Source organism: Coregonus clupeaformis, unplaced genomic scaffold, assembly GCF_020615455.1.
Source record: "Coregonus clupeaformis isolate EN_2021a unplaced genomic scaffold, ASM2061545v1 scaf0083, whole genome shotgun sequence".
NCBI classification, from domain to species: domain Eukaryota; kingdom Metazoa; phylum Chordata; class Actinopteri; order Salmoniformes; family Salmonidae; genus Coregonus; species Coregonus clupeaformis.
This window is the reverse complement of record NW_025533538.1, coordinates 827,223-846,223: the sequence shown is the minus strand read 5'-3', so window position 1 is coordinate 846,223 and position 19,001 is coordinate 827,223. Positions and strand designations below refer to the sequence as shown.

General features: G+C 41.9%; 1 pseudogene; it reads left to right on the top strand.

Annotated features, from left to right (window-relative positions):
• The first annotated feature begins 2,043 nt into the window (after window positions 1–2,043).
• The window catches only part of LOC121555877, a 90,779-nt pseudogene continuing 73,821 nt past the window's right edge, over window positions 2,044–19,001 (top strand).

The window sequence follows — 19,001 nt, the reverse complement described above, 5'->3', positions numbered from 1 at the left end:
CATGCCATTCCACATTTATTTTGGGTCATAATCATGTTATAATGAGGAAAATATGATTATACCATTGTCCACCAATCAACTGCATTTCACTCAAAATAATTTGAATTCAGATGCTGGAAGAGTTAGTCACCTCCCCCTCTGCTCTGGAGGATGGTCGAAGACCGCCCTGAACAGAACCATGCACCTCTCATAGAACCCAGCTCCTCCTCTCCTCTCTCCCAGACGGCCGTAGCCCTCTCCAACGCCCGTCCGGTCAGCAGGGAAATTACCGTGGCAACCTTGGACCCCTCGGTGGTGGGGGCTCCTGTCTAATAGACAAAATAGACGGAACACTGGAGTAAGATGCCATGGCATTTCGATGGAGTACCGTCACATTTCTCCGGAAGGGACAGTCGGCCATCACTGACCTGGGCGGACGACTGGGTAGGCTGGGGGGCTGGCTCACTGTGATAACCCGTGGTAGGAGACATTCAACGTGGAGGACCTCCATGGCCGTACTCAGTGTAGCCAGCTGGTCGTGGTGTTGATGGAGTAGATGACCTTGTTCGTTAACCGTCTGGAAGAGGGTTGAATCTTCTGCTGCTTCCATATTGGGAGGTGTTATTCTGTAACGTATACGCCGGGAGTCAGAAATCAGGTGTAGAAGGTAAGTTTTAATACTGAACAGATACAAAACAACAAACATGAGCCGCTTACTGAACGTGCAAGAAAAACCAATAACACCGGGAGTAGACGTGGCAATCGTCAGATTGGGGGAGGAGAAGAGGTAGGGGGCCTACGTGGGTAACTGGGGGGACATGCCTTAATGGTTAACTGATTAATAAATAAATAAATAAATAAACTGCATAATAAATACATGACAGGTCAATTGTTTGAATCAGGGGCTGGGCGCAAGCCCAAGAGGCAAAAAAAAATCAAACCACAGGAGCTCACTTTCAATGTTCAAAATACACCAGAGAAAATAATTTTGCCACAGAAATAAATTACTGTGGATTAAGTTTTATCACAAGCACATATACGTAACTGCTGAGCCCTTTCCCGACCATGCAGAGTTAAAAAGTAAGCTAAGTAGCTAAGGAAAATAGTAACACCATAAAATAACAATAACGAGGCTATATACAAGGAGTACCGGTACCGAGTCAATGTGCAGGGGTACAAGGTAGTTTAGGTAATTGTGGTAATATGTACATGTAGGTAGGGGTAAAAGTGACTAGGCTATCAGCACGTGTGTAATGTTGAGATGGAATTGTCAATCAGTAAAGCAGAAGCCAATGGGTTAATAAGAACAGTGGTTAAAAACAAATTGCAAGAGTTGTGGAACAAGGAGAGAAAGGGAAGACACCTGTATAAGATCCAGGAAAAGGTGGGGGCAGGGAGGTCCTCAGGCCGAGAGAGAAGGTAGGAAAGTGTAGTCACAAGGCTGAGACTGGGACACACAAGGCTCAATAGTACATTGAAATTGGTGGGGAAACTTCAGACTGGAAGGTGTGATCATTGTCAGGAGGAGCTGGAGACAGTGGAACAATGCCAGAAATATGTTAGGTAAAGAAAGTGATTTGTTTGAGTTTTGAGGAGTAATGGAGTTAAGTGAACTGCTGGGGAAATCTTCAGGGGATGTAGTATTAAATTATCTATTTTGTTTCCTTAAGGAGACAAGAATATTGGGCAGGATTTAGACCTTCTCTGTCTCTTGTCCACACTCCAGTCCAATTGGTGGCGGTATTGCACCTTAAAGTTGGTTGCCAACAACTAAATAAAATGTTGCAAGATGGTCATTCAAAACGTAAAATCCAAAATGGTGACAAATACTGACATTTAATCAATTAGAAATTACATGACGCTCCCCTAGAATCAAAATACAAACTAAACTCTCCCCCTGACTGAAATTGAAAAAGCATGACCCTCCCCCGGGAAATACAGTAATTGCATACATTTCTGCCTGTCAACTAAAGTATAATGGATTTATACTATAGTCCAGTTGGTGGCGGTAATGCAAGATATTGGATGCCGACCACCATTAAAATCCACTGAAGAAGAAGAAGAAGAAGAAGGAGGAGACGAATTCTTCATTGCAAATCTTTTCTGATATGTGAGATAATTTACTTGTTCTCTGTAATATCGTATAGCTTTGGAATCGTGACATTATCTAGTGTGGAGGAAAAGATGCAGGTTTCTGGACTCATACCCAGACTCTGAGAAGGCATTGTGTGACTATTAGCTTAGCAACCGCGTGACCCAGCATGACAACGTAAACGCGATTGTTCGACAGTCTGCTGGGTGAGGCGTTATACGTTCCTCCATTCATTGCCGAATGAGATTCCTAGATCCTCCTTTCTCTAATATCTCTGCCATGAGTTCTTCAATCGAGATAGCTGTGTATTTTTCTACTGCATGACCAGTGTGAGCCAGAATGTCTGATGAAGAAACAATAGCTTCCCCAATGGATCCGGTAAGTTTGGTTTCCTTTTACATTTTAGTCATTTGGGCAGACGCTCTTATCCAGAGCGATTTACAGGAGCAATTAGGGTTAAGTGCCTTGCTTAAGGACACATCGACAGATTTTTCACCTAGTCAAAATCGGGGATTAGAACCAGCGAACTTTCGGTTACTGGCACAAGGCTCTTACCCACTTCGCTACCTGCCGCTTTTAACAGTATAGGCCTGCTGTATAAAATGTCTATGCCTAGTTTTTATCATATTTGATCCTGCACATTCCTCTGTTAATGGCTGGACCAAAAAAAAAAAGACTAGAACTTGTTGGGAATTTTTTTCCTTCAGCAAGGTACTATATCATGCGTAGGAATCTGTGTCTAGTACTTAATGATCTCTCCTTCCTCCCAAAGTGTTCACTTGTTCACCTCCACTGATTTGAAAATCAGATTATCCATTATATGACCAGATACTCGGAAGTTGCGACTCACAATTAAAATACATCTTATTCTGTGGGGTTTATCGGCGGTTGTCATCCAACGTTTTGGTACATTATGCCACCTACTGTACTGGAGTGTGATGAACTCAATCCTATATGACAGCCCCGTTTCTCTTTAAAAATACATATTTGAGACTGTATCTAACGATGTTCTACTCAGTATGCTGATCAAACTCAATTCCTGTACCCCATTGTCCCTCATACAGTTTCAGTCTCTCTTTTTCCCTATCATACTGCCCACACTGTATCAGTACATGCTCCACTGTCTCTGTTTCCTGGCAGTAATCACACCTTCCTGTTGGATGCTTTCCTATCACATTTAATGACTTATTCAGCTGGCTGTGTCCCACCCTTAGCCTTGTAAGGATGGCCTCCTCTCTTCAATCCATTCCTACCATTGACAGAGATTTTTTAGTGGACTAAGAGATAAAACTGGGTTAATCACGAACATAGAGTTAGAAATCTTTGTTGCTAGGCAAATAACTTAATTGGGTCATTTCACTGTGTGTGTGGGTGAAGTGGGAATCTGACCTAGGGTCGAATTGCTCACTCTTACTTAAATCCATGGCTGTCCTACTTTATCAGAGACTGAAACCAGACTGGCCTTTTGCCTCTCTCCTCAAACAAAGTGGAAAGAGCGGTCAGGGTTGAGCAGAGTTCAGGCTAAACCTTTGTCTCTCCTTGGCTATCTTCTTGATTGATTACAGCATGATGGGGTGGGGTTTGTCTATGTTTGAAAGATTTAAGTATGGACCTGTCATGTCCAACAATCAGTCTTCAGGTCAAGCCCGGGAGAGCCGGGGTTGAACAGAGTTTAAACTAAACATGAGTGTTTTTGCAAGATAAGGGATTGATTGATTGTATTACTATTGATTCTGAACTGAATGAAAGTCTAATTTAGCCGCCATCATAGACAAAGGAAGTAGGCGGAGCGATAAAGAGCGGGAAACTGAAGAGGGAGGGATTTTAAGCTAGGGTGTGTGTGAAGGAGACTATATAGCTAGGGAAAAGAGAGAGAGAGAGAGAGAGAGAGAGAGAGAAAAGGGGGCTACTCTGCAGACCAGCACGGGTTTGTTGAATTGAAATAAAGTCAAATCTTGATTCTACAAAAACTCTGGAAGAACTTTGATTTTTAATAAAGGAATAGGGGCGGCAGGTAGCCTAGTGGTTTAGAGCGTTGGGCCAGTAACCTGAGCCGACAAGGTGAAAAATCTGTCAATGTGCCTTTGAGCAACTTAACTCTAATTTCTCCTGTAAGTCGCTCTAGATAACATTGCCTGCTAAATGACTAAAATGTAAACAATGAATAGATGCCTGCCCTTAGTGTCACTGTTCCACTGCTCCTGCCATCTCTGCACCACCGCTGCCCATACAAGTCCCTTAGCCTCTGCCTTGCTCATTGGCACCTTAACCTCCTGTCTCCTAAGGGCCTGTTTAGCTAGCACATCTACTTCCTCATTCCCTTCCACCCCCACATGGGCCGGGACCCAAGCAAAGCTTATATGGACACCCATCTGTCTCAGCCGGGCATTAATTTGAAATCCCTCAAATAGCAGGCCTTGTCTGCTATGTTAGCTAAATGATTGCAGGCTTATCAACACAGTATATGAGTCAGAACATATAACTACTCTGTCTGGCTTGACTTCCTCCACCCACTGCAAGGCCAACAGTACGGCCATCAGTTCTGCCATGTACACAGCCAGGTGGAATGTAATAAGTCTCCTGACAGCCACCCCACTTTCCTGTTGAACAAAGGCTGATCCAGTCCTACCTGTCCATGGGTCTTTTGATCCATCTGTATATATGTCCAAAAAATACAGATTTACCGTTTCAGGTGTCTTTTTAAAGAACTAGCATGGATCAACCCCCTCTCTGTCTTTCTGTACTCTCTCTAACACTTGTAAATCAACTACTGGAGGTGGGAGTAGCCATGGTGGACTCACAGGGATAGGTACCATGGGGCTAAAGTCCCTGCCATACAGTCCCATCTGCCTCGCCTGCTTATCACCCACCCACAAAGGTTTTATTCTGTCCATGTTCATGCTCCCAACTTTTCTGTATTACCCTTTTGTGGGGTGACACACCCCATGTTCCTGTAAGTTAACCCAATAATTAATTGCCAGCGATTGCCTCTTAATATGTAATGGCAATGAAAATAAATGTCTTAAAAAATGAAAGGCAGTCGTTACCACAACCACAAAGTCAAAAATATACATCGTAGAAATGAATGTAAACAGAATTGTGCTTTTTAGATTTTAAGGTTAGGGTTAGGGTTAGGGTTAGGGTTAACCCTAACCCTAACCCTAACCCTAACCCTATGTCTTCCCGAGTGGCGCAGTGGTCTAAGGCACTGCATCGCAGTGCTAACTGTGCCACTAGAGATCCTGGTTCGAATCCAGGCTCTGTCGTAGCCGGCTGCGACCGGGAGACATGGGGCGGCGCACAATTGGCCCAGCGTCGTCCAAGGTAGGGGAGGGTTTGGCCGGCAGGGATGGCGTTTGCAATGCCAGGGTTGTGGGTTCGATTCCCATGGGGGGCCAGTATGAAAAAAATAATGTATGCACTCACTAACTGTAAGTCGCTCTGGATAAGAGCGTCTGCTAAATGACTAAAATGTAAATGTAAATGTAAGGTTAGGGTCAGGCATAATGTTAGCAGTGTGGTCATTGGGGAGTAAAAAGTACAAACAAAAAAAATGAAACAGGGACTCGCTCCTGCAGGTTCATGCTCTACAACATTCGTATAGTACGATCCTACTTCACACAAGAAGCAGAGCAGATCCTAATCCAGGCGTTTCTCATCTCCCGTCTGGACTACTGCAACTCAGTATCAGGTCATTAACATAAAAAAATATATATTAAATGTTCTTATTACATGCTAGAACAAAACAAATATAGTGTTGAGTTTTTGCTCTCATCTGATTGGCAGGTAATCCATCAATCAACTACAAAGTAGCAGTAGGTGGGATCTCCACTCATAACAATAGTAACAATGCAAAACAAAACGTTTTACAATAAGATTCACATGGATACATTAATTCATATCAAATCCTGGTCTCTTCTACATAATACAACTAATGAATATGCAATCAGCAATGTAAAACAAAACAAGAAACATGAAACCACATTCCAGATGTATGTTTTACAATGACATTCACATACAAGCATTCATTCCGTGTAACAAATCCCCAATAAAAAAGTAGAATGGTAAGGTATAAGATATTATCAAGTGTATTTCCAGAGAGAGAAGAGAGCAGTTTGGTAGGAGACCTTACTAGCCGTGAGAAAACAGAAGAGTGTGAGGTCTGTGGTTGACATGACCTATATGTACTGATGGGCAGAGCTGGCTTCCTGTCCCCATTTTTTTTATTTTACCTTTATTTAACTAGGCAAGTCAGTTAAGAACAAAGTTCTTATTTACAATGACGGCCTACACCTGCCAAACCCGGATGACGCTGGGCCAATTGTGGGCTAATTGTGCGCCGCCCTATGGGACTCCCAATCACGGCCGGTTGTGATACAGCCTGGAATCGAACCAGGGGGTCTGTAGTGACGCCTCAAGCACTGAGATGCAGTGCCTTAGACCACTGCACCACTTCCTGCCCCCATGATGCCTCTTCCTAACAACAAACACATAGTTGCATTCACAATAAAAATGTGTGAACATCTTTCTGGAGCACTCTTAACATACAATGAGGAAAGTTGAAAGATATCACTATTAAAATCCTTTAAAATAAATGCAACAACATAATTTGACCACACTAATAGGCCTATGGCTTCTGTACTTCTGTATGTCCCATCAGCTACCCTAAAACCTGGTGAAGGGATCTACAAGAAATATGTGAACATCTTTTAGGACCAAACTAATTATACAAGAGGCCTATGCTCCTTATAAAAAATAATAATAATTATAGATTTTAAAAACATAATTAATGTGATAAGAAGACATTGTTGAGCAGATAATGGATTACATTTATTGATCTGTTGAATACATGAATACACACCTAGTATTATTAAAATATATTCATAAGACTTTATTTATTTATAGACAGTTACAAGGCTTCTCTCCTGTGTATAAGTTGGTGTGTAGTCAGGTCTCCTGATTGACTGAAGCTCTTCCCACAATCAAAGCAGGTGTAAGGCTTCTCCCCTGTATGAATTCTGAGATGTAAGGTTTTAGGTGCAGCAAAACGCTTCCCACACTGAGAGCAGTGGTAAGGTTTCTCTCCGGTGAGAATCCACTGGTGAATGATCAATTCCTTCTGTTTAGCAAATCTCTTTCCACAGTCAAAGCAGCAGTGGTGAGGTTTCTTCCCTATACATCTCTGCTGGTGTTTCTTGAGGTGTTCTGATCTGGAGAGACTCTTCTCTGTCTTGTCAGCATCATGATGTTGTCGAGGCTCCCCAGATGATAAGCCCCTCCCACTGAGAGAGCAACAGTTAGGGCTGTCCCCTGTGAAACAAAGATATTGAATAGCATGGACATCTGAAATCAGGCTACCTGATGGGACTTTGATAAATGCAGAAAATTGCCAATCAAAATAAACGTACTACCGCAGGGACCATGTTATTTTTGAGAAGCATATTTATTTCAGAATTCGGACATATAAAGTTTGTATTTGAAAACTATTTCTAAGCTGCATGCTTTCAGATTTTCTTAACTCACTGCACTCGATCAAAAGAAGGAAGCTTGCACCGCTTGTGCTACCACATGTACAGATTAAATACACCGCTATAACTCTGATTAAAGTGTTTACATGTCCTAATAATTCTAAAGATTGCTCAGAAAACAAGGTGTTTTTAACAGGTTGCTTCGATTGTCACCTTAAGCCAAATAAGATAAGCAGAGTAAGGTGTTTACATGAATAATGACATACTCGGCCTACAGCCATAACTAGTTTAATGTCAAATTATGAGTGTGTATGTAAACATACTCATTGTAAAGCACTAGTTATTTTGTTGCTTTGACAGTCATTTCTGAACATTATTATGAATGTTATTAGTAATTCATTTATGTCTGTCCCTCATTTTAAGGTTGATATTATGAGTTTCTGTGGTATTAAGGAATTCAGGATGCACTAATATAACGAAACACTTAGATGGAGATTTGATGCAAGGTATTTCATAATACGGTACCGGATTCAACATAATAAGATACAAGTAAGTTGCCTCTTGCTATCCGAAAGATAGACCCAGAGATCTGTTTATATACTTGAGTGTAAACAAGTTCTAACCAACAGATGCCAAGCATCATTTGGTGTCACTCCCAACCCTGATGGTATCAGTTTGCACCCCAGTCAGGACATTCATCACGTACTCATTCTAAGATTAACACCAGTGGCCCCCCAGAATTCTTGGCACCCATCAGTGACATAAATAAATGGAATGTCCTCATCCTCAAGTCCTATGTAACACGTAATATCAAAGGTCAACTGTGATGGAAATAGTGGAATGACCCAGATATTTTGATCATAATATAATTAATCAATTAATGACTAAAGTGCATAAAGATGGCAGAATTCTTAAGTGACGTCATTGTTTTAGCACTATCCACTGAGTTACAAAACGACGGTGCACAACATTGTTCAATGTTCTGTTAGCAGTTGATGTTATTCTTCAATAACATATACCCCAAAGCAAATCAGGGGGAGATACATATATTTATTAAAAGAGAACAAATCATAGTTGTTATGCTGGAAAGTAGATGGTAGATCTTTCTCCTTCCCTGTCCTCAGTTTCTCCACTGGAAAAAAAGTAAACGTCCTGGTTTCAAGATAAATTGACATTTCACCTAGATATCCCTAATATGTTGACTGCTGTGTACAACATAGAAGCTTATCAGGTTCTGATCTTCTTACTATGCTTCTTCACCCGAGATCAGCCCCCGACTGCTAATCAATCAGTTCTTTATTCTCCAGGCTCTGCTTTGTCATCAAAATGGACAACCTTACAATGAGTGACATGTACGGATTTGTGATTTTCCCTGGACTTTCACTGCTGACCTTGTTATGAGTAAAACTTGATAATGACCTTACCATTTTGGCCCTAATGTCTCTGTTACATATTTCTTTTACCATTATCCACTGTTCTGGCACTATGTCATGTCCCCCCTCAGGAGTTATTCCCCACGCCTCTTTTACTTGTCTGTCTATGATTTCTTGAATCAGAATTTTAGCTGTGTGTTGTGCGTTCCTTTCTTAGTAGGGTAGGCTTCAACCCATCGTGAGAAACGATCAACAACAACCAGCACATCTTCCTGTAGTCCACTGTCACCCGCCAATCACCATTCAATTTTTTTCCCCTGGCTATACTGGGCTATTAAAGGCAGAATGTGTATTTTCAACAATACCAATGTCCCATAGATCTTTAATCACTACTTTAGTAGCGGCAATAGCTTTCTTGATAACAGGATATTGTTTTGTGCAAGGTGGGGCAACACCTGTCAAGAACACTGGTTCCATATCCAAAGTTCCACACACATTTTTCTTCATAGTCCAAATAGCATGGTTCTGAACTGTAGATTCCTGCAGTTGTCTAATTTGCCAAGTCACCTTTCCTTCAGAGATGTTCAGTGTAGAGTCAAGTTGCATAATAACATCAAGGCCTAAGATAGGTTGTTCAAAGGAGCCTATCCACACCCCTGCATCAATCTTCATTGGCCCAATAGAAATTGATAATGGTTTGGTCTGCTTCATATCTGTCTTCACCCCCCACTCCTGTTGCTCTCATCTTCTTGCCTGTGTACTGATGACATTTATTTTGCATAAGATATGGACAATACAGTGACTTCAGCACCTGTATCTACTAAGAAATCTACTGCAAAGTTGTTAACCGTCATGTTCACATACAGTGGGGAGAACAAGTATTTGATACACTGCCGATTTTGCAGGTTTACCTACTTACAAAGCATGTAGAGGTCTGTAATTTTTTATCATAGGTACACTTCAACTGTGAGAGACGGAATCTAAAACAAAAATCCAGAAAATCACATTGTATGATTTTTAAATAATTAATTTGCATTTTATTGCATGACATAAGTATTTGATCACCTACCAACCAGTCAGAATTCCGGCTCTCACAGACCTGTTAGTTTTTCTTTAAGAAACCCTCCTGTTCTCCACTCATTACCTGTATTAACTGCACCTGTTTGAACTCGTTACCTGTATAAAAGACACCTGTCCACACACTCAATCAAACAGACTCCAACCTCTCCACAATGGCCAAGACCAGAGAGCTGTGTAAGGACTTCAGGGATAAAATTGTAGACCTGCACAAGGCTGGGATGGGCTACAGGACAATAGGCAAGCAGCTTGGTGAGAAAGCAACAACTGTTGGCGCAATTATTAGAAAATGAAAGAAGTTCAAGATGACGGTCAATCACCCTCGGTCTGGGGCTCCATGCAAGATCTCACCTCGTGGGGCATCAATGATCATGAGGAAGGTGAGGGATCAGCCCAGAACTACACGGCAGGACCTGGTCAATAACCTGAAGAGAGCTGGGACCACAGTCTCAAAGAAAACCATTAGTATAACACTACGCCGTCATGGATTAAAATCCTGCAGCGCACGCAAGGTCCCCCTGCTCAAGCCAGCGCATGTCCAGGCCCGTCTGAAGTTTGCCAATGACCATCTGGATGATCCAGAAGAGGAATGGGAGGTCATGTGGTCTGATGAGACAAAAATATAGCTTTTTGGTCTAAACTCCACTCGCCGTGTTTGGAGGAAGAAGAAGGATGAGTACAACCCCAAGAACACCATCCCAACCGTGAAGCATGGAGGTGGAAACATCATTCTTTGGGAATGCTTTTCTGCAAAGGGGACAGGAAGACTGCACCGTATTGAGGGGAGGATGGATGAGGCCATGTATCGCGAGATCTTGGCCAACAACCTCCTTCCCTCAGTAAGAGCATTGAAGATGGGTCGTGGCTGGGTCTTCCAGCATGACAATGACCCAAAACACACAGCCAGGGCAACTAAGGAGTGGCTCCGTAAGAAGCATCTCAAGGTCCTGGAGTGGCCTAGCCAGTCTCCAGACCTGAACCCAATAGAAAATCTTTGGAGGGAGCTGAAAGTCCGTATTGCCCAGCGACAGCCCCGAAACCTGAAGGATCTGGAGAAGGTCTGTATGGAGGAGTGGGCCAAAATCCCTGCTGCAGTGTGTGCAAACCTGGTCAAGACCTACAGGAAACGTATGATCTCTGTAATTGCAAACAAAGGTTTCTGTACCAAATATTAAGTTCTGCTTTTCTGATGTATCAAATACTTATGTCATGCAATAAAATGCAAATTAATTACTTAAAAATCATACAATGTGATTTTCTGGGTTTTTGTTTTAGATTCCGTCTCTCACAGTTGAAGTGTACCTATGATAAAAATTACAGACCTCTACATGCTTTGTAAGTAGGAAAACCTGCAAAACAGGCAGTGTATCAAATACTTGTTCTCCCCACTGTATATTCCATCCAATTTTAGTATGTACAACAGCTGAGATGGGACCTAAGAGGGGGTCTGTGAGTTTCCATCCACAGCATTCAGCAAACTCTGCTGCTGAGCCGTAGAGAGCTTCTTACATTTCTGTATCAGCATTGTGTCGTTGGGGATGTTGTCCTGTTTCCATATTCCCTTAGACGGACCCTGCTTCTCCTGGCCACTTCTTATACGGACACGTTTTCTTTTCCGACATTCTTTTTGCCAGTGACCAGAAGTCCCGCAATAATGACATATACCAGGTTTCTCTTCTGCGGAACGAGTAATGTTGTTGGTTTCACTCGGAACCTGCACAACTCTGATGACAGCCGGTTTATTATGTTGATTGATGTGTCTGTCCAGTCGTGACAGCCTGTCAATGATGTCGCCATAGTTTTGTCTCTCCCAATCAGCAGTTGTGGAAACAAAAGTTTTGCGCAAATCATCATATATGGATTGCATCAATTGATGTGTGATTGCCCCATTTTTGGATGAGTTGAGTGCATTTTCATCTTCCATGTCGGGTAACCCACTGTGTCTAACCACCTCTGCTCTAAACCTTTCTTCAAATTCAGCAAACGGTTATTTCGGTTTTTGGATACATTTGGTTATCTCTCCCCAATTGGTGGTGGCATTGGTCAGACCCTTAAGGAAAACATATGGCTCTCCATCCATCGGCCACATCTTGCTCTTCACCACCCACAGCGCTATAAACCTTTTCTTCAAGTACACCATGTTCACGGGTGTTCAAAACAAAGCCTAACAACTGTAACCCATCATAAGGATGTAGATTGTAGAGTTTTTTTAATCGCTTTAAATGGTTCCACGTCTTCATACCCACGTCTCGTGGATGCTTCAAAGTCTTTGACCATTCATCCACGTTTTGGAGATGCTGATTTATTTGTGATTACTGTCACCGGGGGTTTGTCTTTACTCCCTTTAACAGCCTGTGTTCTGATTGGCCTAAGACATCGTTTGTCACCGCTGTCAGAATCTGTTGATTCAAAGCCAGGCAGTGCTGACCAGATGCTTGAAACCCGATCTGCCTTGCACAACTCAGCATGAGGGTAGAACAGAGAGCACACAGGTGGGGGCCAAGTCTTCCTTTAGCACTCCTGCAATTGTTGAATTTCCTCTTTTAATGTTAGGATCTGTTCCCCAAGAGCCTTCAAACTCTCTTCACCTCTTTGCTAGGCAAATAACTTAATTGGGTCATTTCACTGTGTGTGTGTGTGGGGGTGAAGTGGGAATCTGACCTAGGGTCGAATTGCTCGCTCTTACTTAAATCCATGGCTGTCCTACTTTATCAGAGACTGAAACCAGACTGTGGCCTTTTGCCTCTCTCCTCAAACAAAGTGGAAAGAGAAGCCAGGGTTGAGCAGAGTTCAGGCTAAACCTTTGTCTCTCCTTGGCTATCTTCTTGATTGATTACAGCATGATGGGGTGGGGTTTGTGTATGTTTGAAAGATTTAAGTATGGACCTGTCATGTCCAACAATCAGTCTTCAGGTCAAGCCCGGGAGAGCCGGGGTTGAACAGAGTTTAAACTAAACATTAGTGTTTTTGCAAGATAAGGGATTGATTGATTGTATTACTATTGATTCTGAACTGAATGAAAGTCTAATTTAGCCGCCATCATAGACAAAGGAAGTAGGCGGAGCGATAAAGAGCGGGAAACTGAAGAGGGAGGGATTTTAAGCTAGGGTGTGTGTGAAGGAGACTATATAGCTAGGGAAGAGAGAGAGAGAGAGAGAAAAGGGGGCTACTCTGCAGACCAGCACGGGTTTGTTGAATTGAAATAAAGTCAAATCTTGATTCTACAAAAACTCTGGAAGAACTTAGATTTTTAATAAAGTATAGTGATTAATTTCCACAACACCATCCTCCCCTACTTTACTCTGTACCTGGAATAGGGGCGGCAGGTAGTCTAGTGGTTTAGAGCGTTGGTAACCCGAGCAGACAAGGTGAAAAATCTGTCAATGTGCCTTTTGAGCAACTTAACCCTAATTTCTCCTGTAAGTCGCTCTATAGATAGGTGTCTGCTAAATGACTAAAATGTAAACAATGAATAGATGCCTGCCCTTAGTGCCACTGTTTCACTGTTCCTGCCATCTCTGCACCACCACTGCCCATATCATTCCCTTAGCCTCTGTCTTGCTCATTGGCACCTTAACCTCCAGTCTCCTAAGGGCCTGTTTAGCTAGCATATCTACTTCCTCATTCCCTTCCACCCCCACATGGGCCGGGACCCAAGCAAAGCTTATATGGACACCCATCTGTCTCATCCGGGCATGAATTTGAATTCCCTCATATAGCAGGTCTTGTCTGCTATGTTAGCTAAATGATTGCAGGCTTATCAACACAGCATATGAGTCAGAACATATAACTACTCTGTCTGGCTTGACTTCCTCCACCCACTGCAAGGCCAACAGTACGGCCATCAGCTCTGCCATGTACACAGCCAGGTGGAATGTAATACGTCTCCTGACAGCCACCCCACTTTCCTGTTGAACAAAGGCTGATCCAGTCCTACCTGTCCATGAGTCTTTTGATCCATCTGTATATATGTCCAAAAAATACAGATTTACCGATTCCGGTGTCTTTTTAAAGAACTAGCATGGATCAACCCCCTCCCTGTCTTTCCGTACTCTCTCCAACACTTGTAAATCAACTACTGGAGGTGAGAGTAGACATGGTGGACTCACAGGGATAGGTACCGTGGGGCTAAAGTCCCTGCCATACAATCCCATCTGCCTCGCCTGCTTATCACCCACCCATCCAAAGGTTTTATTCTGTCCATGTTCATGCTCCCAACTTTTCTGTAGAACCCCTTTTGTGGGGTGAGACAACCCATGTTCCAATAATTAATTGCCTTCTAATATGTAACGGCAATGAAATATATGTCTTAAAAAATGAAAGGCAGTTGGGAGGAGGCAAGATCAGGTGGGACCATTCTAGCCAATGAGACGGCAGATACGCATGTGAACAACAGGCACAATGGTTTCCACTAGTTACCACAGCCACAAAGTAAAAAATTTATAAGGTTAGAAGTGTGGTTAAAGATAGGTTTTATCAGTACACTCGTAACAACCTAATCATTATTACATTTACATTTGAGTCATTATGAAACCTATATTCGATCAAATAAGCCACAAGTCGCCTCTTCCTCTCTGTTTTGAAAGGAAATGACTGGTATAATAAATATGGTGGAAACTCTGACTAGCCCATGCCTCCACCAACCCAATGCTATTAGATTTGTGGGAAGTAGTGAATGATTGAACATTTCAGGAAAAATGAGATATTCTAGGGATGCACCCAAATCAGAGGTGTAGACTAAAGTAATCAAATGTTTGGTTTAATGATAAACTGTTTAATATTTATTGTGGCCAACAGGACAAAGCTAGCCCGTTCCCCTCCACCCTCCCAGAGTCCCCAGGTCAAAAGCCTCCCGGTACCGCTTTACTGCAGGGTCTGGTCGACTGCAGGAAAACACTGGGGCAGAGTGGAACTGAGAGAGGAGAAGAGAAGGAAGATGGAGATTTGATTTCATTAAGTAAGAACCATGGTGTGTAGATTAGACTACAGTCTTCTTCTGTAACAATAGTGGAGGTGCATAAAGATGGCTGCCCGCATGTACTTACCACAAATTCCTTGTTTTGCTAAGTTCACTGAATTGTACATTGCTCTCCTTTTACTGTTTTTTTGGTATGGTCATTAGCACAGTAAATATGATTCCAATTTTAGCTTCAAGACGCCGGCAATTTGAAAAAGTGAAAAACTAGATTGTGTTGATTTATTGGAACATTGAACAATGTCACGCACTGTAGTTTCAAAACTCAGTGGATATTGCTAAAAAAATGACTTCATATCAGAAGTCTGCCATCTTTACGCACTTTAGTCATTAATTGATTAATTATATATTGATGAAAACATTTTAAAAAGTGTAACATGGTTAAAAAAAAGTATTTTTCACCTAATTATCATTTGGTCATAAAGAGCACATGTTCAACTTCATAAACATGTTTTCCAATCTCAAGACATTGAATAAAACTATTACTATACTAAGTGCTATGTGCCAAATAAAGTGACATGGTTGAACGTAACAGGGGACTGCTGAAAACAACAAAGCCACTGCATTAATAATCATAATAATAATTTGACATTAAACTAGTTATGGCAGTAGTCTGAGTATGGCATTAGTCATGTAAACACCTTACTCTGCTTATCTTAATTGGCTTAAGATGACAATCGAAGCAACGCTGTTAAAAACACCTGGTTTTCTGAGCAATCTTTTGGAATTATTAGGACACACAAACTCCTTAATCAGATTCATGTAGGCATATTTAATCTGTGCATGTGCTAGCACGAGCAGCGCAAACTTCCTTCTTTTGCACGAGTGCAGTGAGTTTGGAAAAAGTGAAAGTATGCATCTTATAAATAGTTTATATGTCCGTATTCGGAAACAAATATACTTCTCAAAAATAACGTGGGCGCTGTGGTAGTACGTTTATTTTGATTGGCAATTTTCAGCATTTATCAAAGTCCCATCAGGTAGCCTGATTTCAGATGTCCATGCTATTCATTATCTTTGTTTCACAGGGGACAGTCCTAACCGTTGCTCTCTCAGTGGGAGGGGCTTATCATCTGGGGAGCCTCAACAACAACATGATGCTGACAAGACGTCTGTCCAGAAGAGTCACTCCAGATCAGAACGTCTCACTAAACACAAGCAGAGACGTATAGGGAAGAAACCTTCCCACCGCTGCTCTGGCTGTGGGAAGAGTTTTTCTAAACAGACGGAATTGATGTTTCATGAGCGGATTCACACTGGAGAGAAACCTTATAGTTGTGATCAGTGTGGGAAGAGCTTCAATCAATCAGGAGACCTGAGAACACACCAACGCATACACACAGGAGAGAAGCCTTATAGCTGTGATCAGTGTGGGAAGAGCTTCAATCAATCAGGACACCTGACTACACACCAACGCATACACAGAGGAGAGAAGCCTTATAGCTGTGATCAGTGTGGGAAGAGCTTCAATCAATCAGGACACCTGACTACACACCAACGCATACACACAGGAGAGAAGCCGTATAGCTGTGATCAGTGTGGGAAGAGCTTCAATCATTCAGGATCCCTGACTATACACAAACGCATACACACAGGAGAGAAGCTTTATAGTTGTGATCATTGTGGGAAGATCTTCACTGAATCAGGAGACCTGGCTACACACCAACGGATACACACAGGAGAGAAGCCTTATAGCTGTGATCAGTGTGGGAAGAGATTCAATCATTCAGGATCCCTGACTACACACCAACGCATACACACAGGAGAGAAGCCTTATAGCTGTGATCAGTGTGGGAAGCGCTTCAATCAATCAGGATCCCTGATTACACACCAACGCATACACACAGGAGAGAAGCCTTATAGCTGTGATCAATGTGGGAAGAGCTTCAATCATTCAGGATCCCTGACTACACACCAACGCATACACACAGGAGAGAAGCCTTATAGCTGTGATCAGTGTGGGAAGAGTTTCAATCATTCATTATCCCTGACTAGACACCATCGCATACACACAGGAGAGAAGCCTTATAGCTGTGATCAGTGTGGGAAGAGCTTCAATCATTCAGGATCCCTGACTACACACCAACGCATACACACAGGAGAGAAGCCTTATAACTGTGATCAGTGTGGCAAGAGCTTCATTCATTCAGGAAACCTAATTACACACCAACGCATACACACAGGAGAGAAGCCTTATAGCTGTGATCAGTGTGGGAAGTGCTTCAATCATTCAGGATCCCTGACTACACACCAACTCATACACACAGGAGAGAAGCCTTATAGCTGTGATCAGTGTGGGAAGAGCTTCAATCATTCAGGAGACCTGATTACACACCAACGCATACACACAGGAGAGAAGCCTTATAGCTGTGATCAGTGTGGGAAGAGCTTCAATCAATCAGGATCCCTGACTACACACCAACGCATACACACAGGAGAGAAGCCTTATAGTTGTGATCAGTGTGGGAAGAGCTTCAATCAATCAGGATCCCTGACTACACACCAACGCATACACACAGGAGAGAAGCCTTATAGCTATGATCAGTGTGGGAAGCGCTTCAGGAATTGAGGAGACCTGACAACACACCAGCTCTCACACACTGGAGAGAAACCTTACTCCTGTCTATGTAGAAAGAGCTTTGCTCATTCAGGGTCATTGAAAAAACACCAGAAAGAACAAACATGTTTTCTTTCATCTCCCTCTTCTACAGCACCGGTTCCAGATCCCTAAATAAAGTTTCAATAGAAAACATTTTGTAAAGAGTGATTTATCTCCCATTCTCTAACAGTTTACTAAGTCTGATTACCATGGTAACCTGTGTAGCATAATATGACGCTTTGGATCGATATGTATCAAGCGTCTCGGAATAGGATGTTTGTGTGTGTGTGTATTGTGGGGGTGTTCAGAGCTGTATCTTATTTCATTAACTCCTATTATCCATAAAATAATTGTATAATGTTTCAACAATACTAGGTGTGTATTCAAAAGATCAATACATTAAATCCATTATCTGCACAACAACGTCTGCTTATCACATTGTTTTTAAAAACTTTAATAATAATCTATTTTTTATAAGGAGCATAGGCCTCTTGTATAATTAGTTTGGTCCTAAAAGATGTTCACATATTTATTGTAAATCCCTTCACCAGGTTTTAGTGTAGCTGATGGGACATACGGAAGTACAGAAGCCATAGGACTATTAGTGTGGTCAAATTATGTTGTTGCATTTATTTTAAAGGATTTTAATAGTGATATCTTTCAACTTTCCTCATTATATATTAAGTGTTCTCCAAAAAGATGTTCACACATTTTTATTTTGAATCGAATGATGTGTTGGTTGTTAGGAAGAGGCATCATGGGGACAGGAAGCCAGCTCTGCCCATCAGTACTTATAGGTCATGTCAACCACAGACATCACACTCTTCAGTTTTCTCACAGCCAGTAAGGTCTCCTACCAAACTTCTGTCTTCACTCTGGAAATACACTTGATAATATCTTATACCTTATCATTCTACTTTTTCATTGGGGATTTGTTACGCGGAACGAATGCTTGCATGTAAATGTAACTGTAAAACACACATCTGCAATGTGGTTTCATGTTTTCTTGTTTTGTTTTTCATTGCTTATTTCATATTCAATTTTTTAAATATGTATTTTTTAAATGTTTAGTTGTATTATGTAGAAGAGACCAGGATATGTTGTTGCCCTGTGTCCCACCACTCAATGTTTTAGTCATGGTCCTGAGAATAAAACAGGTTTAAAACAATCAACAGAGAAACATGTGTCTTATTCCTTTTCCTGCTTAATTGAAGTATCAGATGTAGTTTTTCACCAGTTATAAAGTGTGTTTGTTGTCTATCTTTATGTTTCTAAGGCTGAAGGGAGGGATATGCAACAATAGCCTTGAGAACATCTGGACTAATATAGAACTCTGTTCCAAGTTGCTGTCAGGTAAAAGTAGATGACAGCAGACAACATGATTCTTAATGAAAGCGGTGTTGTTGAACGTTTTTTTGACTTTACTCAACTTTTATAG